This window comes from Zophobas morio, unplaced genomic scaffold, assembly GCF_036711695.1.
Source record: "Zophobas morio isolate AGI-343-1 ecotype UQ-CSIRO unplaced genomic scaffold, CSIRO_AGI_Zmor_V1 ptg000044l, whole genome shotgun sequence".
NCBI lineage: Eukaryota > Metazoa > Arthropoda > Insecta > Coleoptera > Tenebrionidae > Zophobas > Zophobas morio.
The window spans coordinates 9,844,809-9,870,771 of NW_026972149.1; the positions used below are offsets into that span (position 1 = coordinate 9,844,809).

Below are 25,963 nucleotides of genomic sequence, written 5' to 3' on the forward strand. Positions count from 1 at the left end.
TAAATATTTTTGTCGTTGTGCGGATATTCCTAAACCGTAGAGGATGGTTCGGACGGTGGTTCGTCCGAAAAAAGGAGAAATCGTGCGGCTGGCCGCACGGCTTCTCAGAAAACGCAGGAATTCAATTTAAATCCATTACCTAAAAGTGGTTATTAATTATTATTGTTATTGCTATTTTGGTCGGTTGAATAATAATCGTCGAACCGCATCAAGCCTCTCACGAAGCCGCAGGTTGAGAGAACATTGTCATAGCCTAGTTATGTGAGAGGATAAAATCTAAACCGATAAAACTAGTTCCTAAATATTTTTCGGCATAACTTACACCGAAAAGCATGTGAGGAAATTTATTATTTCCACTCCGGTCGTCTTCACGTCCCGTTATTTCGTATGTCATGTGTAAATTTTAATTTGTGTGCAACAGATCTCCCGTTTTTTCAATTTCATTTTTTAAATTACTCTTTGACGTTTTTTGTTAAATCTTTTGTGAGATGTTAATCCCGAATTTAATATTCTGGTCTTCGCAAACAAAAAAAGCGTGACATATGTATTTGATTTAATTTAATTTCTGGCCGTGGTGGGTACGTTTTTAAACTTTACTTTGATCTTTTTTGTCACATGTCTAGTTAACTCCAGTTAATTATTTTTGTAGCGGCGGAAAATAAAAATTAGTCCTCGAGCGGTGGTCCTAATGAACGATCGGCGATTTTTGTTTGTACACCTAAGCGACATGGAATCCGTAGGTGTAAAATCGGCTCTAATGAGGCGCCTGATTTATTTTTCGGTTGCTACACCGTACAAGATAACAAAATCGGCTATCGAACATTAGGTAAACGAACACGTTTTATTATGTAAAAATATTCTTTGAATGAGATAATATTCAGAGTTACATCAATAAATGTTTTGCTCGGATACATCAAAAAGCCTTTTTGATGTTTCAGACTGAAATCCTATTCCTCATTTTTCGTTTAATGCTTTCATTAACCTTTTTTATTTTACCGTATATACTTTTGTAAGAAATTCTCTCTGTTTTGTTAATCGTGCATTTTAAATCGAGTCGCACCACTCCACTGAACATACAGACCCTGATAAAAACTCCATATCTGGTACATTTTTTTACACAGATTTCTGAATTGAATAACGCGAATATTGTTCTCAACATGTTTGTTTATAATTTAGGCTGTTTATACAGATTCAGTGAATTATTTCGGGTTTAGGGACGAATTGCGAATAACTCATCCATCCAAGCAGCGTAAACGCAGGTAGAAACCGCTCAACTTTGCTTTCCCGCTTTTTTTAAAAAAGACCTATAATTACTCGGCGATCACGTGTCATCATCAGCCAACTTTTTCGCCAAAATTAATTTAAAACAACAAAACGAAAACCGTTTCGGTTTAATAGACGATTGAAACTCAAGATTTTCAGATATTTGTAAATTTAAGTGAAGTTTATTGATAATTACACGTTATCAATGAATGAGTAATTATAGTCATGTGGAAAAACATGAATCAACAAAGTTGCGGGGTTTTTGTCCTCGCGGGTTTTTTCAGCGTGGGCTTGACTAAAGTCCGATTTTTTGTTGTCTCTAGATCTCTTAGCTTGTCGAACACACGAAAATGCAAGTTTCCCATTCCCGTCTATCGCATACATTATATGTGTTTCTTTATTTTGACGCAGTTTGAAGTATGTAACCAAATTTGGTTAAAGTTCGTTAAGTAAATTTGTCCCTATTTTGAACTTTTCAAGTCGGCGTTGCTTAAAAAACTTCGTGTAATTAAATTTTACAATTTATTTCAGAACTCTATAATGGACTTGACACTGATTTAGGGATTACAGCATATCAATTAAAATGTATTTATTCATACCCTCGAAAACTTTGCAACTTTATTGAAAAATACGCCCTGCTGTTCGGTATTCGTTCAGTAATACGCTTTTATTTTTTAGAGTCTCCAGCAAAGAATGTCTTTTACAACTTAGATATATAAATCGATTTATTGTATCGGCTGTCGCAGAAACAGCATCTAATTTCTGTGGAATTTTGACAGCAGAAAAACGCTCGTGTTTCTTAAATACCGTTTTTCTCGTGGTAGATGATTTTGGTTCATTTGTGAATTTTTCGAAACTTTGTTTAACCAATTTAATGGTGAAATTGTTTGCGTGCCTTTTTCGAAATTAGAGTTGGATGCGATTTTTTAAAGGCGCAGCCAACTGTAATCCCTCTATTTTCGATCGTTCCGAAGTATAAATTACCAGTTCGGAGTGGCATCATCTAGCATTGTTTGCGTAGATATTGAAACACCGAAAGACGTAGCAAATGCAATCAATATGGAATTAGGGTGTATGTTTAATTTAGTGCCGTCTGGAATTGACAATTCTTCCGTCTTTGTAGCCTCTTTTATTCCATGAAATATTAATGTATGACAGACGATGTATGCAGAAATTACTGTTTGAGCTTTTGCTACACATCTGGGATATTCCAGGTGTACTATAATTTCATAATTAATTTACGGTTTTATATTTCATGTTTTCCCTTATCTCGTTTAAAGTTAGAAATGAAGAAAAGACGTAATAAAAGTAAGTAATGGATTTATAGATTCACCTTGACCAGTACAATCGTCTATAAATAGTTATCGCATTGTACTATTGTAGGAATCTAAATTTTTAAAAAGTGCTACATACATATAATTATCGTTCCGAGTAAAAGGTCAGCGAAAGCAGAAAAAAGGTCCGATCCGGCCGAAAATTTATTTCATCTCGTTCCTGATCTGTTCGACCGAAATAGAAATATTTCACCACGCTTAAGATCAATATCTTTATGACGACATGAGTTTTTCTCTTTTAACAAATTGCTTTGAAGTAATAGGCTATACATAATTAATTCCTCATAAAAAATTGAGTTATTGGAATCCTTGTTTCAATATTTAGACGCGGGTCTACGTTTCGTCCATAATCTGTCGACTTTTTCGTCATCAATGCGATTTTAAATATTGGACGAGCAGGTGTGTTTGCGTTTTCTTTTTTTCGTTACACGGGAAAAAAGGGAAAATGTCAGTACACATCATGAGATATTCATCCGGGAAAAAATTTGATATGTAGCCGGGATTCGAAGGCGTTTGATGAGCCTTTAAAAAATTCGCACCGTTAACGGAAATAGCAGTGATTAGCAATTTAAAATTCTGCCTTGTATAATTTTTATAAACGCTGACGGCCAAGGTGAGCAAATAATCGGAAATTCATGGACCTGGAATATTGATAACGACGTATTCAATGTCAATTCTCCACGTATCGCCACTAGTGTGTGCCTCCCGCTAACCTTATCGATTAGAAAAAGACGGAAGCGCAAAATTCGCTTTGTGCAACTAGCCCATGATCTGTTGGACGTCCTACGCTGGGTAATAGATGAGGGCCTTATTGTCAGCTGCGAACCTGCTCTAAATCGCCATTAATAATTTTTGTGTAATTTATTGCGACATTCCATTTACCCTAACAAATTTACTCCGGCCTAAACTCAAATTTATGCAACATGTCATCATCAAATCAAGCAAAAAGCGACGATCCGATCTTGTCGGTAATTGCTTTGCGACTAAAAAAGAGGATTATCGAGTTAAACTAAGTGAGAAAAATGCTCAATCTCGCAAAGATTACACGAATTAACTACTAGATTAAAATGTTTCCCCTCACAAAGAGGAAATTCAAAATTCCGGGAACATGGTGGCGCGCGGATTACAAAAAATGTCATTAAATGTATTTGTTCCCAACATCCGGAACTAACAGGGAGTTTGTATTTACTTTGGTGTCGAAAAAGTTTTGATTCGTAGGCGGCTGGGGCTGACGCTCTATAGTTGCGAACGTTCGTTTCAAACTGACGCAATGTTGACACTAAAAATAATTTCTTGCTAAACGAACCCTGTTTTTACTAACTTAAATGCAATTCAAATCTCACAATCGTCGATGAGAATTGTATTGCCAGTGTAAACGGACTTTAAATGACGTTGTACCAGAAGCAGGTAGAATCCCGTCTAAATTTTCAGCGTGTCATCAAATATTTCGTTGTAAAAAGTGATTACGTGCTACGTTTTGTCATTTTGTAAATAATTTTTTGTCATTTATTTTATGCGGACTTCAGTTCTCTCAATTACAACCCCTATATTTTCACCGAAGCCAACCGGCACGGGTTATTTTAGTACGGCATTATTACCGTATTTTACTTTATTATCAGTGCAGCTCGCTTCGCTCGATGAAAAATGTCTGGGACGAATCGCGGTTTCGTTCCTAAAAATAGAAACAGCTTGTTTGGTTCTCTGAAGCAACTTAGTAACAAATTCACTGCTTTAAAAATACTAGTTCATTTGTTACACCTTATTAACTTTTGAGTTACCACACGATACGCTTTTGGTTTTTAATGGAACTACACATGTCCGTATTAATTTAATTTAATAGCTTCACCTTACTGTACCGTTTTGCATAGTTTCACACACCGGTCACAAAAAAGATGGCACGAATTTATCGATAAGTAATTTATAGCTTGTGATGTTTATTAATATTTACTTAAGCCAGGTGCAGAAGTAACATATATAAAAAAGCTTGACAATTTCATGAATTTCACACAAAAAATCAATTGACTTCGTCACACCTGGGTTGGGACTACTACTGTTAGTTCTGAACGTTCCGTTCAACCAAGAAGCTGCCTGCTTATTGCGAGCTATTAAACGTAATTTAGCGTGAATTCTGGTAAATTCATTTAAGAAATTGATTCATGGGTCCGTGAAATAAAAGCTTTTTTCCGATTTGTGTAAACCGGATGTCCTGGCTTTTGTTTTAAAAGTAATGCGTGTGTTATTAGTTGCGAGAAAAGCTGAGTTTAATGACAAGTTGATTGATGTACAAAATTGTTTTGGATGGACTTAGTTGTTTGATGTTAATTTAAAATATGTTGTATGTCTTCTGGGTTTGGTTGTGGCGTGGGTTGGAGTTTTCGGTACGAAGTTGTGGCATTTTGCTTCTATTATGTTGAAATGAGGTACACGGAAATCCTTGCTGAAGCATTAGCGCGTCTTCATTTTTAAGTCTCGAACAAAACATCCCTAATACATGTTTGTATGTTTGTAAACCAACTGAAACATACTTCGTTTCATGTATTGACTTTATTAAAACATGGTAATGGATGGAAACCGGAGGGAGGCGAGTATTTTTGATAAAAAATCCCTTTGGTTTTGCTGTATTTTCGTTTTCGTATAAAGGAATCTTTGTTCGAGTAATGCGAGCACATCGAAGCGATCGGTCAATACCGTCATTATTGACACGCGAAATTAGATCATAACCTCGACAAATAGTCGCTAAAAAAGTCAATAATTACCCAGTCGTCCAATTAAATATTTATTTTTTCCGACATCATTTGATTCCGTAAAATGCAGATGTGCTAAGCCTCTCCGAGGATCGGCGTCGAAGTAAAAACAGAAGCAAAAATCGTCGGAAATCCAGCCGTTTCATGAAACTCCCTCGAGAATGAAAGCGTTGCATAGCGAAAATACGTTAAAGCGAGGTAATTAGGTGAATTTTTTAGGGTCGTGTGTGAGATTTGTTAATAAATTTGGCACGCGAGGGTTGATGCTCGTGCAGATTTGATGTTGTTTCGCTTTTGTAATTCGCGCGCCTTGTATCCTTTTTTCTTCGTTCTTGAACAAAAACTCCCCACAATGACGTATTGCTTTAATATCGCTAACCACCGTTGCTTGTTTCTTACAAGAGAAGCTCTTCTTTACCGAAAAAAATACATTAGTTTAAATGGGAGTGTTTTGTTCGGCGCAGTCTACGCTCTTAGCCGGATTTTACGGGGTAATAAACAATAACAAAAGTCCTCGATGGTGAATATAATTACATCTAACATAATACGTGCGAGCTGAGATTAATAAGATTTTCCCATTTGTCACTGACGGGAATGGACTCAAACCAAGACGAATATGTTCACAGGAGTTCTGCAATAACTGTGGTCTGTAATTATTCGCTCCCGAAAGATTTAAATTGTACTGAATCAATATAGTGCATCTACTTTATTTCATTCCTACTGTTATTTACAACTGTCGGTTTTGCTGAATAGTGTATCTGTTAACATTCGTTATACGGTAGTTTAGACCGGAGTTTCGTGCGGCGCAGTTTGCGTCTTTAGCGGGATTTTACGGGGTATTAAACAATAACAAAAGTCCTCGCTGGTGAATATAATTATATAAAACGTAATACGTGCAAGCCGAGATTAAGATTTCGCGATTTGTCATTGACATGAATGGACTTAGCAAGCCAAGATGAATACGTTGCATCAAATTCCTACAATAACTGCATCTAATGGCTTTACGTCGTCTACAATCTTGAGTAATTTCATTGAATTTATTAAACTCTCTCTTTAATTAATAAATCATTTCGCGCGCTTCCGTCCGGATGGGGTTGCTCCTTGTTCTTAACTTGTACAGGGGTGAAACAATAACCGAGTCGCACCACGTTCTACACACAAAAACTAAAGCACGAATTTATCAGACTCATTCAGTTGTACAAATGAGAAAATCTAAGATTTTAGCTAAACCACTACTCTGGAATGAGTAAACAGATTCTCAACGAATTCTCATCATTAATTTTCTTTTGCCTGCAACCAATCCCTGGATTAAAAGTACTTTCAGGAAAAGATAAATAGTTTAACGCAAAAAATAGTAAAAAACTTCGCTCGCTACATCAGGAAATATGTTAAGTAATGCAGCGTGCATTCCACAATATTTACTCATGGATGCACTGGCAAATAAAATTACGTTATATTTATACGCACTATCTGTCCGATATCGCGTTAGGTCCTACCTTTATTAGACTACCGTAGAGAGTGACAAGGTGGCAAGAGAGAGATAGATACAGTAGTGGATATTATTCTTTTGCAGCTTTTGATCTTTCTTATTTTCTCCGTGTAGTGTGAAATCGTATATTTCCACTGAAAAAATGTGGTTAATTTTTGATGGGTTTCGTTTTATTGAAAACAGACAGACCGTTTGCGTCTTGTGTAGTCCGTGGCATGCGGAGTGCTTAAGTTAAATTGTGTAATAAAGCGCTTAAGAAGCAATATATCCATAGGTGGCCATGCGCTCGTCGGCCATAAAGATTTTGGAAAATTTCGATGCAGCGATAATGTAGCCGAAAATTACCCGAAAACATCAAATAAATCAAGTGGAAGTCATCAAAATTAAAATTTTAAATTGGTCGTAATTCTAAAGAGCAGCTTCAACGAATTCATTATTTATTTTATTATAAAAGCCAATAACTGGATTAGAAACAGGTAATAAAACCACTTTACAATTTAATTTTATGCTAATTAGGTCAAAACAGTATCCTTTCGATGTGTAGAGGCATTAATTTTGTTGTGCTCATAAATAAAAGAATTTCTTATGGTCCTGCAATTCTGTTTATTTCAAATTTGTACGCGAGTTTTATGGATTAAATTGTTGCGTTAATGGGCCAAGTAGAATTCGTCCAAATTATTTTTAAGCTTTATATTTCCAGTTAGGGACTTGCCTAATGAAACTAAACAATTTTAATAGACGATCTAAATGTTTTAAACGATACGATTATTTTATTTTTGATGGCTCTTCGAGCATACTTGGAGTTTTTCTCCAACTTCGTCACGTTTTTCAACTTAATCAATTCACTGATAGCCAGATTTTTCCAAAGGAGGGGGAATTAGAACCTCGCTATGTCGATTTTACGATTCCACTAAAACTTGACCCGGTTCTAGTCACTTCAAGTGCGTTATTTTCCAATTTCACAAAAAAGCAAACACGCCCCAGTTACCCTTTTTGGAAACGGCGCAGCTTTTAAGCGTTCGGTCTCTCTGTAGTCGCTATTGAATGTTTTCTGCTCGAACGCTATGTGCGGTTCAAAAAACAAACACAATTAATTAACGATTGGCTATCATATTAAGTTAAATTGTGACAAACAGTGGATTCCCTGCACGAAATTACCTATTGGAATTCAAGCGATTGTCGACTTGTTGCGCGTGTTTTGTTATTCAACAATGTTATTGTTCAAGGAAATAATAAAGTTATTAAATTATTGTTATCACGAGTTTATTCATGCAGAGTACGTAGAGTACGAAACGAAAACAAATAAGTGACCAACCCTCAACATATTTTATTAAAAAGAGACTTTTTTTATGGAGGTGTTAAAAGAAATCCTCGCTGTAGATATCCACATATATTAAATTCAGGATTTGTGTACTGTCAAGCTGTGTTTACAGCTTTTTATTTTAATTAATCTGTTTCAATTATGTGAAATACGAGGCGGATCGGTTTCGTATTGATCGAAGCGCCAAATAAAAATACCAGGTGTTTTACTAAGTACTGCAAGCAGCACGTTGTTTCAAAATTTTATTGTATTTTGTTTTTTGGTCACATTTTTCGAGAAAAATATAAAATCGTTTTAATTCCGATTTAATTAACCCAGCAGCAGCACTTGTTGTCGAATGCTCATAGACGAGTCTCGTGTTCATTTTATTTAAATCGGATTATATTACAAGTGTTCAAAACTCAGTTTTTACGGGTGTAAAATATGCAAACGAAATTATGAATTCGACGAATGTTGTTTTGATTTACAATAATTTCGTAAATAACGCGCCTTTGTGTCCAGTTTTTGTAGTAAAATTTGCAAAACAAATTGCACGTGTCGACTACGTTTTCTCGTTAATTTAAGCAAAAAATGTTTCTGCGGAAAATATGCACGTTCGACTATGGTTGTTTTGGATGAAAATGACTTTGTTTACTCAAAGACTAATTTTTTTCCGAAGCCGTTTCGAGCATACAAAGTAGATAACTGACAAAAACATGTAGATTTTATCTTTCTTAACACGTACTAGGCAATTGCGTATGTAAATTTGCGTAGTAGTGAATTAGTTCGGCTAGTTTCGATGTCAATCCTGCAATAGTTTTAGCGTTGTCGTGTGCCCTATTTCGCATTCAGGCGTGTTCGCAGTTTAAGGCGTGTTTTAAAAATCTGTCACCTTTTGATGATCTGCGGGGCAGGTATAAGCGAGCCTAACCACGTATCACGTTGCTTAATTTGCCCTATATGCCTTTGTAAAGCAAAGCGAGAAAGTAATTTTTTGTTGCTAATTGGTTGTGGAAATTGAATTGTGCGAAAAAAATTCTCTGTGGTCGGTTTTTCGTTGGTTGATAAACAACGCAGCCTCTGTAAATTTCCCCTTGCCCCCCAGTGCGTAGCGCCCAGATTAGCTTTGTATTTAATCCGGCCCTGAGTCGGTGAAGCATCGCACATGTAAACTGGTAACCAAACCTTTCTTTATCCAGAGGTGAATCAGATTGGATGGTTTTGAAATCAGGCATCTATGCCGATTAGCTTGATGATGTTGATTTAAAAAATATTTGCCTTCGCCACAGTGTAACAAGTTGAAAGCGAAACTGGTGAGTTGGTATTAGTGTTAGTAATAGTTTTTCTGTAAGTGCATGTAATCGTTGCATATTTAATAAATGAAGAACTTGTTTCCCCTATGCGTCATTATCGTTGTTGTCGACGTTGTTAACCCATTTTTCTCGAACGACTTCGCCGCGTGAATTAATTATTGACAGAGGATATGCCATCGCTTAATAAAATCTTTTGATTGAGTAATTTTTTGACGTTCCGGAATTATTTGAATAGGAGTCTATTGTTCTGTTGAAATAATGCGTTTAATCGACCCGTTCGCAATTTTCTTAATTGTCGTCTATCGTTCTATTGACATTCCGTTTCCTTATGTACATAAAGGTGCAATCGTTTTACATCGTTGTAAAATGACATTATGGAGGTAATTGTTTGTCGGTATTTCAATGAAATCAGTTTCGAGCGTTTGTTTTTGACAGGTAATTGTTTGTGTTTCATTATTAAAATTTGATAACGTCTTGGAAATTCCGTGCTTTCAGTTTACTGAAACGGATGCGACGGCACATTGTTGATTGTTTAAAACTTCAAGTGTTTCAATTAGTGCTTATGCACAAAGAAAACGGAAAAGTGTACAATCCTAGAAGGAACACTTTTCTGAATTCTCTCTCATTCACCAAATTTAAATTTTTTAATGACCGAGCTTTTATACTTAAACTCGAAGCTTACATTTTTACAACTCGGAGCTTAATTTTCAATCTTGAAGCTTCAACACTAATTGTGAAATTTTCCCGCCTACAATTAAAATATATTTATGTGTATACAAATTGAAATTTGATTTTTAAATCTCGGAGCTTTTGCAGTAAACTGGAAGCTTCCTTGTTAAGTGTCAAGCTTTTTTAAATAAACATTCATTTTCATTTTCGGAACTTGGATGTTTATTTGGGCTTCTGCGTGTGTACGCTTCGACAATTACGTGCGGAGATTTACTTCTGAAATTTGAAATTTTCGATTTTCTAATATGTCTACTTCTCTATCAACATTAAAAAATAATAAAAATGAATTTTAAATCTCGATGCTTTAATATAAAAATTCGTTCGTTGGAAATATCGAAGCTTTTGTAGTTGTTTTGACTCTTAAATATCTAAGCTTTGGCCTTTAAATCCCGAAGCTCGGAGTTTTGGTTTCTTTGATATCTAGAAGTTTTCGATTTTCCAATATTTACTTTTTAAATCCCGAAGATTTCTCAATACTCTTGAAGTTCTGATGTTTAAATGTCGCAGCTTTAATAGTGTAATTTTTTACAACTCGAAGCTTAATTTTAATTCTAAAGCTTCACTACTAATTTCGAAACTTTGTTTTTATTATCAAAGTTTCTTTGCGTCTCGGAATTTCTAAGTGTGTATATTTTAACATTTTTTAATAGGTTAGTTTCGAATTTATAATTTTAAAAGCTTCATTTGTAACGTAATTTTTAAATGTAAAATTTCGTTGGAGTTGTTTTGACTCTTAAATATCTAAGCTTCGGCTTTTAAATTCCAACCCGGAGCTTTGATTCTTTGATATCCCGATTTTCCAACATTTATTTTTTATTTTTTAAATCTGCAAGATTTGCTTAGTACACTTGAAACTTTGATGTTTAAATCGCGATATTTTAACATCGTAATGTCAACATTTATCTGGATTTTTTAGCGTCGAATTTTAACTCTCGACGTTTCTTCGTTTCAGTTTTTGAACCTTGAGCTTAATTGTAATTAACAAGCTTTAATATAAATTTAATATTTGCAAATGTTGATGGTTCAACGTTTATTTGGACGTTTAAATAACTAAATTTTGAAATATTGGAGCTGCAACATTTATCGTGAAAATTTCACAACCTAATTTCAAGTCTTGAAAGCTGTTGTAATTCTACACACCACAGCGTTCATTTCAAAATTAAATTTTTGCTCAGTTTCCTTTGCTTTGAAATGTCAAAGTTCGCTTAATAAATTGAAGTTTTAAATATCTGCTTTTTCAATTTATAAATTATGCCATTTCACTCGTAATTTTTAAGCAAGTTTTTCCGTTTCCATCGACCGGAAGGTTTCATTTTTCAAGGTCGACGCGTAATTTTGAATCTGGAAGTTTAAGCATTAATTTTGAAACATTCCAGTAGGATGTAGCTTCTTTGTAAATCTCTCAGCTTTGACATTAAAGTCTAAACTGCCACTTTACGCTCAAATGTTGAATACAACAAAAAGAAATCTAATAAATTCAGTAAAAATGTGAAGCTTCTAAAGAGATGCCGTGTTTTATAAAAAAATTAAATTGTCTGCTAAGGTTTGGTATAAAGGCAGGCGAATTTTTTTATGTCTTACTCTTTGTATTTCTGTCTTGTTTTATATATTTTTCGTTTTAGGGAGACGGTTAATCCCAAAAAAATCTCTCGGCATCTCAAACGCGTCGTAAAGTTTCCTGGATAAAATTCTAAACAAACCTTTTAATGTTTATACTTTCTTTGGCGATTATCGGGTCATTAAGTCACTTGACACGATGTTTTTAGTACTAGCTTCTGTGGACGGAGCGAAGTGTATTGGGCAACGAAATTGTTAATTCCACATGAGAGCGGAATCTTAAAATAATAAACAGTTATATTTAGGTGCGTTCTTTCCGTTTCGGTGAGCTCTTGTGGTTGTCGGAAAATTAAAAAAACATCTACTTTTCGACATTTCGCTAAATCGAAAAACGTGGCAATTTATTCAAAGCCGACTTCACAGTAAGTTTTTTAGGTGGAAATGTTTTAATAACATATTTTGTTTTATTTTCTTTGTAACTCGAGTCCCTTTCAATTAACTTTGTACGAGTTGATTTCATTTGTTGAATTATTTTAGCTTCCCTGCTAATTATAACAGAATGCTTGAAATTCATTTAGAATTTTAGAGGTTGTAATTATCATCCGTTTTGCGTTTGCGTTTCATAATACAGCTTATCCTTTTATATTCACCGTATAACGCTTGTTCATCTTTTTTCCTCCAGCAACAATTTGATTGTTATTCTTCGTGCACGCTTCACGAATTCCGGGTATATTTTCTAATCGGTACACGGGTCGATCAATTTTAAGGAAAACGGTACGGCGTTATATAGGATATTGTACATTAACATTTTAATTCATACCGCGGACGGAGAACAGTATAGGCGAAAGGTGGTGTGTCAATTTAGTTAAACTTGTGGCAATTAGAGGAACTACATCTGCAGGGGAATCTAATTATTATGGTAGGATTTCTAAAAACCATATTTTAATCGATCGAATATTACTCAATCATAGACTAAACTAATTTGTGAGATAGAGAGCGATGTATCGGGTCTCTTTTTCTCGAACTGATTTATCGGTTTCGATTTTGGCCTGCTCGTATAAAAACAACGCTCGATTCTATTATCTTACAAATTAAGTTTGTGTTGTCACATTGATCTATTCAGCTTGTCTGTCTCTGTACGTCTCTGGCAAATTTTTCGTTATTGTTTTAAAATACCAGCTGGAGCATCATACGGATATCGTGCAGTTTTTGCAACGTCGTCGAGCTCTGCGAACGTTGAAGTTGGCTAGAAGTATGAAAAATGCAAGCAAATCACTAAAGGATTTTTCTAATGGAAAAATAACGTTGTTCGGATTTGGCCTAAAGCTAGCTGCATTGTTCCGCAATAACCCTACATATTTAAAGTCTAGATTGGAGAGAGTCCATGCAAATAGAGCCCTCCTTTCGACTTCGTCTTCGCCTCAACATCGAACGAGATGATCTAATTAACGTGGTCTTGTTAAAGTTGTGTCCAATAGCAATCAGCTATAACAAGAGTTAATGTACCGTGGTACAATTTAAAACTATCCCAGTGTATATTATGAAAACAACGTAACGAAATTACGATGATGACGATCAGCGGTGGGATAATGTCGTTCCGGAATCGACCACTTCTCGATAGCACTCCATCACGATTTAAAATTCCCCTTGAAATATAGTGCAAGGCAAAATTCGATAATGGAAAAGACAAATTCCTTTCGTAAAAAAGACGGAGAGGATTGAATGAAATTGTCGCAGACAAGTCATAACAAATATTCACTACAAACAAATAATAAAAAACACGTCCGACAAACTCGTAACATAAAGGTTATCTAAAATGCCAAGATTCAACGCGATTCCGTCTTGTTTTTGTCCAAGAAGTCATATAAATTTGCATCGTTGAGACTTGCGACTCAGTAATGTATTCTATTGTCTTTCTCACTTTATTGCTTGATTTCGTCTCCAATAAAAATAATTGTGCCGTTGTCGGGTAACAGGGCGGGGCGGAACGGGATTGTCACTCTTGTTACACTTATCCTGATTAAAGTAAGTTCGCTTCTGCTTAACTTAAGTACAGAAAAGTATTAACGCCTTCTTTTCTCGTGTGGGTCGATGGGTTTGTTCTCAATTCCATCCGATATAATCAAAAATCCTTTTCCGAAAATGTCGATGGGTAGACAATGAATCGAGACCTACAACAGTTAAAGCCTCTAGGCCCTACTCTAATTAACATGGTTGGTATTCGCTGAACTTTAATGGTAACCAAAACTAAAAAGTCTCGTGTTCCAAGTTTTAAATGGATGTTTCCACGTTAATAACAGCACAACAAAAAATTCACGTTTCAAAATTCACTACAGGACTTGAATCTCTAACATTTGTGTAATAACAGCACACAACAGTTGGATCTACGATTCTCTGATTATTCGCACAAAATACGCCATAAATTACTTTTATTACAAACGCTATATAGATTATTGTTAGTTATTGTCCATCTTGAAACAGCTCGTTTGCTATCGACCATTTTATTCACCTCGCTTTTGACTCTTCTAAAACTCTCTCTCTCCCTCTCTCTCTCTCTCTCTCTCTCGTTTAATAGACAAGAGCGTAATTGCGCTGGACAGGGACATGTCGCTGGAAAAAAATGTGACGAGACATGAAGTTGGCCACGTTTTTGAGTTGTGACCAAGAACGAGAGAGATAAAATACACAAAAGAGAGACAGAATTCATCGAACATCGTAAACCCACCGAAATCTATTTCCAGCACGGGGAGAATTTATTTGAACTAGTAAATATTGTAAATAAACCCTTAACTCGATCAGCTTGATCTTTTGTGGTTTAACAATCGCGGCGAAGTCATTTTACATAAAATGTTTACTTGTACCAGCGCACACGTGCCCTTATTTGGTAACGGCAAATAACCCCAACCCTAGTTACGATTATTACTTCCGCACAAATTCAAATTATCAGCTTATTAATCACAGCAAATTAGTATTAGTGCCGAGTGACTGACGATGCGAGGTCATAAGCTAACACGACACCGAATTTCTCAAAATGGTAATCGTCTTCCATATTTTAATAACTATCTGTGATTAAAGTTAATTAAACGCAAAAAAAAAAGTTGGGTGTGACACTGACGAGGACGGAGCTTGTAAATGTATATGGATAGAATAGAGTGCTGTGGTTGGTAAGTGTGTTTAGTTAGAGATGATTATTGATTGATTTTTTGATCGAGAAAAAAAATCCGGTGACGGTTTCGAACCCGGGACCCTTTGGTTGGTAGGTAGAGACGCAGGGGCGGATATGGTTTGAGTGGGCCGCCTCTTCCGACAATTTTTGTCTGTTTGGTGTTTTTCGTGGGTCTTGTGTGTATGCGTCCGAATATCGCTAAAGGCCATTACGGCGCACAATGGAAGAGATGTGAGTTCAAATAATGTCGGAATTGTTTTTGTTTTGCTCTATTAATCTGAGATTCTTTAGGTTATTGCTTCCGAGAAATAATTCTCAACGCCTACCTGCCATTGTTATTTTTTTGTTTGATGGCACATGGCTCGGAACTGGCTTCGGATTTGAAGCCCTAATATGAGAATTTAATAGTTAGTGGTTCAATTTCGCCTCCGACCTCGCCGCCCTCGTAAGATGAAGGGTTTTCGAGGCGTTTCTGTATCGAACAAGTTTATTTGCTCGTTAACGAATGAATTAAATAGGTCTCGCGTCGCCCGGTTTTTGTAGGTTGAGGGTGAGGTGAGCGGAATATGAGGGCGATAGAATTAAACAACATTTCCGCGATATAATTTCTTCCATTTTAAAAATATTTAAATTACGCCAGCTTTGAGTTGGGCAACTTTTCTTCCGGGTACCCCGGGGAGAGATAAATTTTTTGTTTTCTCTAATTTTACGGTTCCAAAATAAAAATTCGTCTAACGATGAAATATGTCTAACGAGAACTAATTAAACACTAAGCGTTTTTGTTTTTATCTCCTCTAACTCTATATAAATTTTAAATAATTAATCTAGTCGCTGGGTAGACGGTCGTTAAAATGCAGAATCTTGATTACCTGACGTGTCGAAGAAAAAAAGTTGACAAATGCCCGCCGAAAAGGCAACCCGGACTATAAAATCAATTAGCGACATATAGTTAACTAATTAGCGTTAGAACGATCGGAAAAAGCTCATCGAAAATGCACCGAACAAATTGGTTTGCCGATTTTGAATAACAGGGGACCGTTCACACAAAATTATTTACCATCTAATACGTTCAAACCGATTTGCATAAATTACTTCATTTTAACGCCTAAGCGTATTATTTAGATTTATTCAAATTTGGTAAAAGGGTGATTGTTCTGGAAAAATCGCTGCGACGTTCTTTAATAAATCATCCACGAATTCTATTCAATCATGATCGTGTTTACTAAGTTTTACTGCTCCCCCGGACACCCCTCGAGTAATAAAGGTGTTATTAAAGCAATGGTTGAACGCCCAGAGTCCCAATAGTACTAATAAAGGTCAATATGAGAATTCCTCGTTCAATATAACGAGTTAAATGCTAACTGGACTGTTTTGTTCCAACAGACTAGATAAAATAAACTTTTAATTGGTCCCCGCTGTTTTATTTTGCTGTCGTTTATACATGGAAACTTAATATTGCACTACGTTTATTCAAAATGGGAAGCAGTGGCGTAACATTTCAGAACTTCCTCCTGGTGTTTTTCTTTTCCTAAACTTCGTCACGAAACTCCCGCTTCAAATGGTTATTCGATATGTGACAGCACGACAAAGACTAATCAAAACGTAAATGTTGTTAACAAAAAAAGGGAACTGTTTGTTTCGTCTCTCTCGCGGAAAAAATATTCTCTCTCTTTTACCAATTACAAATAATTCGAACGATTTTCAAAAACCAAGTTTAAAATATTGAACCGAAAGATACAGGGAAAGTTGAGACACACGATAATATCTCGGTTCTAAATTTTGCTTCTCTGTCGCACTCCTAATGCGTTCCCTCGGGAACTCCGTCGCTTCGAGCTGTCGATGGTAACGAAATTTTGTTAAGAGCTGACAGGAATATTCGACGGTGGAATGCTGCAAATCCCGTTCCCTTGTTTGTGAAGGTTTTCAAAAAAATGAATTTTAAAGAAAAAGAGAGAGAAAGAGAGAGAGACATGATGTGAATGCAATTAATCGAGAATGACTTTTGAGTTTATTTTTAAGTAAAATCGCTTCGAGTAAAAGCCAAATAAATGCAAAAAGGATGCTGTCGATCAGGATCGAATAATTAATAGTAGAGCTCCGACAATACGTTGTATACCATATATCTAAGCTGTTTTCTTCCGAAAATCATTTTTTATTCGCTTATTCGTAAAGATTAAATGAAATAAGAATACCACGCGAGACCCTTCCATTAAAGCTTTTACTTCGGTAAAGATTTTATATGGGGGCGCTTCCATTGATTACCCTATCGGCAGCAGAGTCTAAATTGATCTATTCAAACTTGTTACACGAGCCCTTATTAGATTACGCTTAGTTGACGTAAAAAAGAAGTAATTTTAAAATAATCAGATTCGGCAGTTTGACGCAAAAGAAAAATGTAAGCGTGGATCGGCATCATAAGCAGTCAAGTTAAAAATTAAGCGACTAGTTCCATAAATAAACGTTCAGCGAACTTTAATTCCCGGGGGATGATTTACTAATTAACTAAAACCTTTTTTCGGGATTTTTTGGCAGACTTTAATCCCTTTAAGTGCTAGGTAAATCGAGTTTTTACTTAATGAGGGTGTTGGAATAACGGAGATGGTGCTAATACCGAATTTACTTTCATTTAGTCACTTTTCCGGAAAGTTCGAGCATCCTCGAAAAAGTGAAGGTCTCAGTTATTACATCTCCAAAGGGTTTCGGTATTTTTGGTAGTTTTAAAACAAATTTAATGAAATGTTCGCTCCCGATTCCGAGACTTGAGAAAGGCCAAGAGTCGACGAACAAATCCGTTTTAATGGGCTATTCTGGAAGGGAATTCGCGCTTATTTAAAAAATCTACTTTGGACTTTAATTTTCAATTGCATACTAAATCTTGTAAATGTTGCTCAAATTTTGCAATAGAAGTGTGAACTACACGATTTTACTATTTGAATACGATAAACAAAAAAAGAAATTATTACGGCTCGCTCCGCTCGCCGGTTACATTAATAAATACTCCCTCTGCTGTAAGAAAAAACCGCGAATGTACAAGACAGGATTTTACACCTGAAAGTATGTGTGTGAAAGCTTTGAAATTCACCGAACGTCTGCTTGAGACAAGGCCATCGCTTTGGGTGTTGTAAGCAGAAAATCTAAATGAAATCACTGAAAATTATAAAAACGAGATACGCTGTGTGCTTTTTGGGTGGAAAACAACAGCTGGAGTTATTCAAACTTGCGTGAACGATAATTGTTTTCATAATTTAATATTTTTCGAACTGCTTATCAAAACAGTTTTAATTAAATAACCGGATGTATATTTTACATGTGACTTGTCTCGAGCTGCGCTCGCCTCGCGTGTGTACTTGACTTGGTGGCGGCTCGCTTCGCTCGCCCCAAATAAAATTTTCCGCTTCGTGTGGCAAATTATTCCAACCGAACTCTAAATAAGAAAAAACTTGTGTGTGAATTTTACACCTGGTTGTATTTAATTGCTTTGGAATTGCCTAACTTCTGCTTGAGACAAGGCCGTCGCTTCAGGTGTTGTAAGCAGCTAATCTAAATGAAATCAGTGAAAATTATAAAAACAGATATGTTGTGTGCTTTTTGAGTGGAAAACGGCAGCTGGAGTTGTTATTCAAACTTGCGTGAATAATAATTATTTTCATAATTTAATATTTTTCGAACTGCTTATCAAAACAGTTTACACATTAACAAACGATTTTTTTTAAATTACGTCGGTGGTTTCTCTCAACCCTTTTCACGCTCCGCCGGATTGGAATAATTATTTAATGGACGTGTGCTTCTGATATTTTTGCAACTACGTGAATTAAGGAAAGTGAATCCCGAATTAATTAAATTAATTTTTTCTCTATCTTTTCGTGGAATTGAGTAACTTGCGCCATCCATTATGGCGGCGTAGGAGTAATTTAATTTTTCCCTAAGTTTGTTGTCACATTGTAATAATTCGTAGTTTATCATTTAATTAGATAATTGAAGGTTAAATGACAATTTAATTAATTAATGAGAAGGCTACGTTGCAGCGTGTTGTTCATTTAATAATATTTACTCCATTCGTTAAATTAAGAGCCGTCGAGATTTTTAATCAAGGGGTGGGTACGAAAATCCCCTATTAAATTCCATGATTCCCGCATTTTTATTTAGACGATCCATGTATCATTTTTTGTAACAAAACAACACTCCGTCGCTCCTAATGGGCTGTTTACCTATTATCTGGGGCTTGTATTTTTTTACGAGATTGGGCGAAATTCGTGTTTTGGCTTGCGCGCCGCAATAATTTTAAAAAAGAACCAACAAATATTAAGATAAGTGACTTACAATGTGAAATAAGATGAAGATATTAACATAAATTGTAGCGGTGAGGGAGATTTGGAACTTATTTACGGCTCTGCAAAGCGTTATTTATTCGCACAGGTAATATGTCCGCCTGTATTGGCACGGGGAGGGTTAATAAGGTAACGTGGCGTAGAAGGGCAACGGGGGCACAGAAACGCCGATCGGAGGCTTCGTTAAAAATGATCTACACGTTTCAGCGAATTCTGTTTCTTATTTGGTCGCTTGCCCACACACAAAAAGAGATTTTTTCTATAATTCAGTATTTCATGCTCAACATGTATAATCTTCGGTTGTATAGTGTCAAACTCGAAGAAAGTAGTCTCGGATGGTAGGTACGTATGTGTGTTGTGGCGATTAATAAATTCTTGTATTATAATATATGCCTCTTAATTAATTAGTGGTAGCTTATAAGTTTGGATGTGTTAAAAATTCATTTATAGCTCTTACCGAGGTGATTTATGAGGGGTCACAGTTATGAGAACCAGTAGGTATAGGAAAATTTGAATAATCATCTGAAACAAATTTATTATTCAACTAACCCACTTGGACCGGAGAATCGTTCTAGCGCTGATGGCCTAATCATAAATCGGTTAGGCATAGACAGTCCGTTCAAAATATGTTTGAAGAGAGAGATTGCAAAATTGTTGCGTCGGACTATAGCGGAGAAATATTGCTCCGAAGACAAAGCCTGTAAAAGTCGGGTCCAGTTTCCCACGTGCACCTTGCATAAATAAAATATTAGTTGGAAGGAAGACGAGATCATAACTACCTGGCTGGAAGATGTAGTCTCGAAGGCCAGAGTAAAATCGGTGAGTTACGGCCTCTTTCGAATTTTTACGGCCGGTCGGTCCGAGCCTTAAAATCAATTGCGAATTAAAAAAATCGCGGAATTTCAAGTAAAGTGCATATATACGTCGTCGGTTGTCGTTTTTATTGGTATGGTCGGTTAGGAATTCGGAGTTAAATTTTTACGACAAAGAACTAAGTTTGTTAGGGTAGAGCGAATCGGTCGAGGGGAAAAAATCTTTTAAATGAGCGGAGATAAAAGCAGTTAATTTAATTATCGACAGTGTTTCTTTTTAATTGGTTATTGCTTCGGCCAAAGTTTCAAACCCCAATTTCAAACTTGTTCACGAAACACATAATCTCTAGTTGAAATTACAAATTAGTTCGAATGCTCGCCCTGATCGATATATGCGCGCTTTCTTTCCTCCGCTTCTTTTCCAGCCTAAAACCGTTTTTATGTTTGCAAATGCAACACAATTTCGAGGGGCCATTATATTATTATTCGCGCGGTCGAAATTGTGTTTTCGGTGGTCGTTTTTACCAGATAATCACATTATAATTTGCCGGTTTTTCTGTTTTTTTCGACAATAATTGACGTGCTTTGATTCAATGTGGCACGGAGGAATTGTAAAATAATTTTACGTGCGCAGACAGCCTGTGAAATAAAATCTTCAACTTGTAACCGTAATAGGGTCATTATATCTATTTTCAGAGGTGAGATATTGGACAGCGGAGACAACACAACGCCACTTCGTATGAAATTTTCACGAAGCACTATCTCAAACTCTGCAGCTGAAAGTCGCTATATTTAAAAAAACGCGATTAGCATGAACAGTCAACAGGAAGCTGCTTTTTTTGTACGTTTTAAGAAATTTCGTGTCTATTTTGACTCTTCAGCGAGCACAGCGAGCCTCGCGATTGTTTCAGCGAGCGCAGCGAGCTGTATTCATGTCGATGCATGCTAAAACCGAAGCCATCATTCGTCTCTGATATTTTTTGAGCACGCGAGGCGAGCGGTATTCATACTGCTGCTAAAAACGAAGCCACCATTCGTTCCTGAGATTCTTTCAGCACGCCAAGCGAGCTGACATCTATCAAAAAAATAAATCATGTCGGAAGCGATACAGCGAGGCAAAATTCTGCAATCTTTTACGAGTTGTAAATATAAAGTGTTTTCTTGACAGTGCAGTTCTAAATTAGCGGTTGGATTTTTTCGGGGTGCGGTTTTTTATTTACCCCGTTTTTCGATAATCAGCGGGCTTATCGAAGCGTTCTAATCAGTTATTTTTTTATTAGTCGGGTTTTTTTAGATGGACGCGGTGGTATTTTAGAGTGGCAATAAATGCACAAACCGACCTCGGGTTATCGTTTTGTTCGATTGACAGAGATTCCGGTTTCGTGTTGCTTCATCAATAATTGACGCTCTTGAATCATTGTGTCGCAGAGGACTTGTAAAATAATTTTATGTCAAGTGTCGGTTCTTCGAGTAAAATCTTGCAGTTTGTTCGTAATGGGGCTATTACATCTATTGCGAATGATGGCATATGGGATGACGAAAAATAAAATTTTATTCGGCGATTAAATTTTTTATCTTCGTTGTTCATATGTTTATTTGAGGACAAGTACGGCGAGAGTTAAAATCTCTTGTCTATGCACGGGATGCAAAATGCGAGATTAAATTATAGGAGCGATAAAAGTCGACTATGAAAAATTTTATTAATATTTCAGTGCAACAGTAAAAGAAACGTTTCAGTTTCAATCAACGTTTGTTGCAATATTCTGGAGCGTTAAAGTGCATTGCATCATCGCAATATTTTAAATGTGTTATTGTCTCGTTGCCACACAAGACGCCATTGCACTGCCGCTGTTCATTTCTTATTAAATTTTTATCGAATGTTTCCTATTACCGTATTAAACTCGCAAAACTTAAATAAATAACCTACTTTAGTACACATCGTAAAAGCTTTCGAGCTTTACGCACTCGTGCGGACATGTCTCTGGGGCTTTATTGTTGTTCTCACATTTTACATTTTCTTATTTATGGTCGCAATTAATTGTTAGAAACTCCGATCATACATGAAATTTTTATTGTGTCACATCCAGCTTCACGTCTGCACGAGATTTCAACCCGTATACGAGCAATATTTGTACGTATTTTCATTTAACTTTAATCGCGGCCGTTATACCGTTTCATATTGTGTGTCGAGTGACGCTTTGAATTATGTATTTACCCTATATTTTCTTACGAAACTTTTAATACGATGAAAGATTAATGACCCAACTAAATCAATAACAATAACGGTAACAACCATTTTTCTATTTTGTTTGCTAATGATTATCGGTTTTCACAATTAATAGTGTAATTTGTGTCAATGAAATCCAAATCCATCATAGATGCCGTTTCCATTGTCACGCAAATACTGAACTTATTCAACGCGATTGTGAAAGAACACAAAACTTATGACATTTTGCATGCAATAATTAATGGTTTCGTCCCCCTCTTACACAGACGCTTTCAAAAAATACGAACATACTTTGCATTGAAATAAAGCGAACCTCCCACCGATATGAGCGGAAGGCGTCATTTTAAATCGAGCTGAAGTTTCGCTCACCCCAAATGCAAAAACTTCAATTTTCACGTGAAAAAACGCTTAAAAAATCAATTAAAAATACACGCCTGGATTAGAGTTTGTTTTGGTTTACCTGTCAGTGCTTAAGTGATAAGCGACACGACGGCCGAAGCGTAAAAAGTTAGAAGTGCTCTTTCGAGTCTATAAAAATGTTATGACTTACACCTCAATGAAGTTTAGATTGTATTTCCTACAATTTGTTCCGTTCGTGGTGGCCTCTTCACTCCTTTTGACACCTCGTCGAAGGAGGCGGCGCTTTTTTGCCGGTTTTATAGCGAGAACGAATCCGCAACCATTAATCCGCGTTTAAATTGATACCGCCATTGTAACTTTCACCCGGACTTTACCCACAACCCCAGCTAAATAAATGCGGAATATGGAGAATTTAGATTGTATTTTATATTCAAATTTCATTCCGCTAACGTCGTGTGCACATCTCGCTCGCTCCGCTCGCCCGCTAAATAAACATCCATCGATGGTTAAAATATACACGAAAAGTAAAATTTTTAGTAGATTTCGTCGTCGTGTCAATAATAAGTTTTGTACAAACTTCCGCGCTCGGGTGTTCACACACGCAGTCAGACCGCGATGAAAAAAGGAGAGGGAAAGAGGAAACATTATATGGTGCAAATATGCAAATTCTCAGAATTGTAAATGAATCAGTTTACATTTTTTAAAAATAAGTAAAACTTGGTGAAATAATGGTGGTCCACAACTAAACTAAATGAGCGTTGTGCAAATTTACGCAGTGAAATTTCGATTATGAAAAAAGGTGAAACAGGAAAAGTCAAAACTGTTACATAAATGAATATGCGATTTCTTAGAACTTTAAACCAATCACTAAAGTGACCGATAAGTGCGATTACCCTAACTTGGTTGTAAAAGTGTTCAAATACAGTAACGCTAACAATCTGATTTCTTAATAAATATTTGTTTATTACTTTTTTAATAGACGAATAGAAATTTATGAGTTGAATTATTTCAATTTACACTTGCGATAAACATTAAAATCGTACGAGAGAGATAGGAGATTCCAACAGTACAATTCTTTTTTACTGGTAGGTTTGGCAACTATCATGATTAAGAGCCTGTGCACAGGTGGCTCAGATTTCACGAGGTCGACTATAACTGAAAATGTGCACAATGTGATTGTTTCTACGAATAGATCGTTCAACAGGACTACAGAGAAATACAGACGAAAATAAACCGGTGTTGTTATTTGGAAGAGGGTCTTACATCCAAGAAAGTGGCAAAAGTTTATCTTCAAAGAAAGGAGATAAGATAAATATAAGAAATCAGGCAGGAAAAAGTCATTTGCGTCGTTAAAATACACGGAGTTAAATTCTCGTGTGCAGCCTGTGATCGAAGTGTGTGAGACTTGGACAAAATAAACAGTGAGTAAGTAATTTTTGACCTCTCTTTCTAAAAATGAGAGCGAGACACGCGGAGACCCCCATCACGTGAAATTTGCAACAACCCTACAATTTAAAAACCCGTCTCGTAAAGTGTGGAATCCTCAAAGTTATTCCGAGTTAGATAAACCGAGCAATAAATTAAGATCTTCTTGAGCCACCCAATGCGAGCGGAAGCCATATTTCGAGAAACATTTGTTAGTCACCTCAATTACTCCGACTCAAATTCTACTGTTAAGTGTATAGTTTTTTAATGTAGCGGAGCGATGATGGATGTGGTGGTGATGGGTTTTGGACTAAAAATAAAATTCGAGCAGTGACGGTTTTCGTCTTGTTAACGGTGCATTTAACTAACGCAATGAATTTGATGAATTGTTTGGTCGAAGCGGCGCGTTTTATTATCCGAAAACGCCAGCAAAGAGTTTACGCCGTCACCTGTCGCCGGACCATTATTTAATAAATTTTGATGATGGGATTAAAATAAAAATGAGTTTGACGGGTGTCAGGCTCACGGGAAGAAAGGCAAACACTGGTGAATGGGGAGGTTCTTCGACATCTTTCAAAATAATTGACGGCCTAAAATGTATCGAATGTAAAAATAGGTCTTGCGAAGCAAGAGTTAAAATAGTGAGCGCGCCCAACAATGTCGAGTTCGCGTCAAAAAAATAAAATTAGTGTTCATGCTAGACTTGATGTCCGCGGAAAAGAGCTTTCCGCGCATTAGTAGCTATTTTAATATTTTTTACATAATTTCAGTTGATGTCGGTGTATCACTGCTTGACGTTTCGTATATTAGAATTCGTATTATGCGAGATGCGAATACAGGGAGGGACGGATTTGGTGTGTGGAGGAAAGGCGATGCAACGGTTTGCACCCGTAAGCACCCGTAAAGGAAGCGTTGAATTAAATTAATTGAGATTTAATGCCCATGTATCAAGAGATGGGCGATATTTTACATTCGGTTGTTAAACAATTTAATAATTTGTTTTAATGGGTAGGGTCTAATCCAATTAATACGGTTGGGGTATATTTAAATAGCTGCGTAATTTATCTAATTTTTCCAATTTATTTTCATCGAGGGGTGCACGTTTTCATGTTACGTGCTATTATAACTAATAGATCAAGTTTGACCTCCCGTATATCATGGTGTTGTTTACTGAAAGGCCCGGGGAATAATCAATTTTTGTCAGTAAATAAAATATGACGGAAAAGATTTTTAATTTCGACCATTATTCTATTTGTTCGCTTCCAAATTTAATCTGAAATAAAGCATTTTACGACGAAATTAGATTTATAAAGTTGGTAAAGTTTTAAATTGCGTTTGAAATGCGAACAGTGAGGACCATATATAGAGAATCGGGGAATGTGACCGGGTTTAAATAAATTTAAGAAAGTGTTCGTGCATCATGAAAATGGACTACTAAATATGTCATCTGAGCGGCATTGTTGTCATTTACATAATTCGCTGTCATCTGTCGGGTGTCGACAGATATATTTTTTTGATTGCCGGATGGTTCATTTCTCACTTGGAAGTGCTACACAAACACGAGCCCAAGTTTATTTTAGTCCCGTGTGTTGTGGCACATAACATATTAAGTCATAAGTATTATTTTCTGGGTAATATATTGATTATCCGTTTGGTGGTGTGTTTTTAGAAGTGTTCTATTAATACTAGAGGTCCACTTGTAGTCACTGTGGAAGTTGTTTTGATGTAGAAGTGACGGCAGACTGAGCTTCACCGAGCCGAGATCAATCACCGTCGCGTACGCGTTTCAATGAAACACTCCCTCACCCTAAAACCTCTCACATCAAAAGATCTTCACTCAGCAAATGTCTCGAGAATTCGCCCTGTTAATGCTTATTTATATAATTCATTTTGCGTCATTTGATCACCCTAACGCG

General features: G+C 36.2%; 1 protein-coding gene across 3 annotated transcripts in view; it reads left to right on the forward strand.

Moving 5' to 3' along the window:
* The window catches only part of LOC135141844 (plexin-B), a 45,774-nt gene that overhangs the window by 8,006 nt on the left and 11,805 nt on the right, over positions 1-25,963 (forward strand). Inside the window, exon 1 of one of the 3 annotated variants that reach the window (XM_064073367.1) lies at positions 13,646-13,754. The exons of 1 other annotated variant lie outside the window; for it this stretch is intronic. The gene's annotated coding sequence lies outside the window, so the exon portion shown is untranslated. Of the gene's footprint in view, positions 1-13,645; positions 13,755-23,944; positions 24,048-25,963 lie in introns of those variants that run through there. One more of the 3 variants, XM_064073366.1, reaches the window with a different exon arrangement.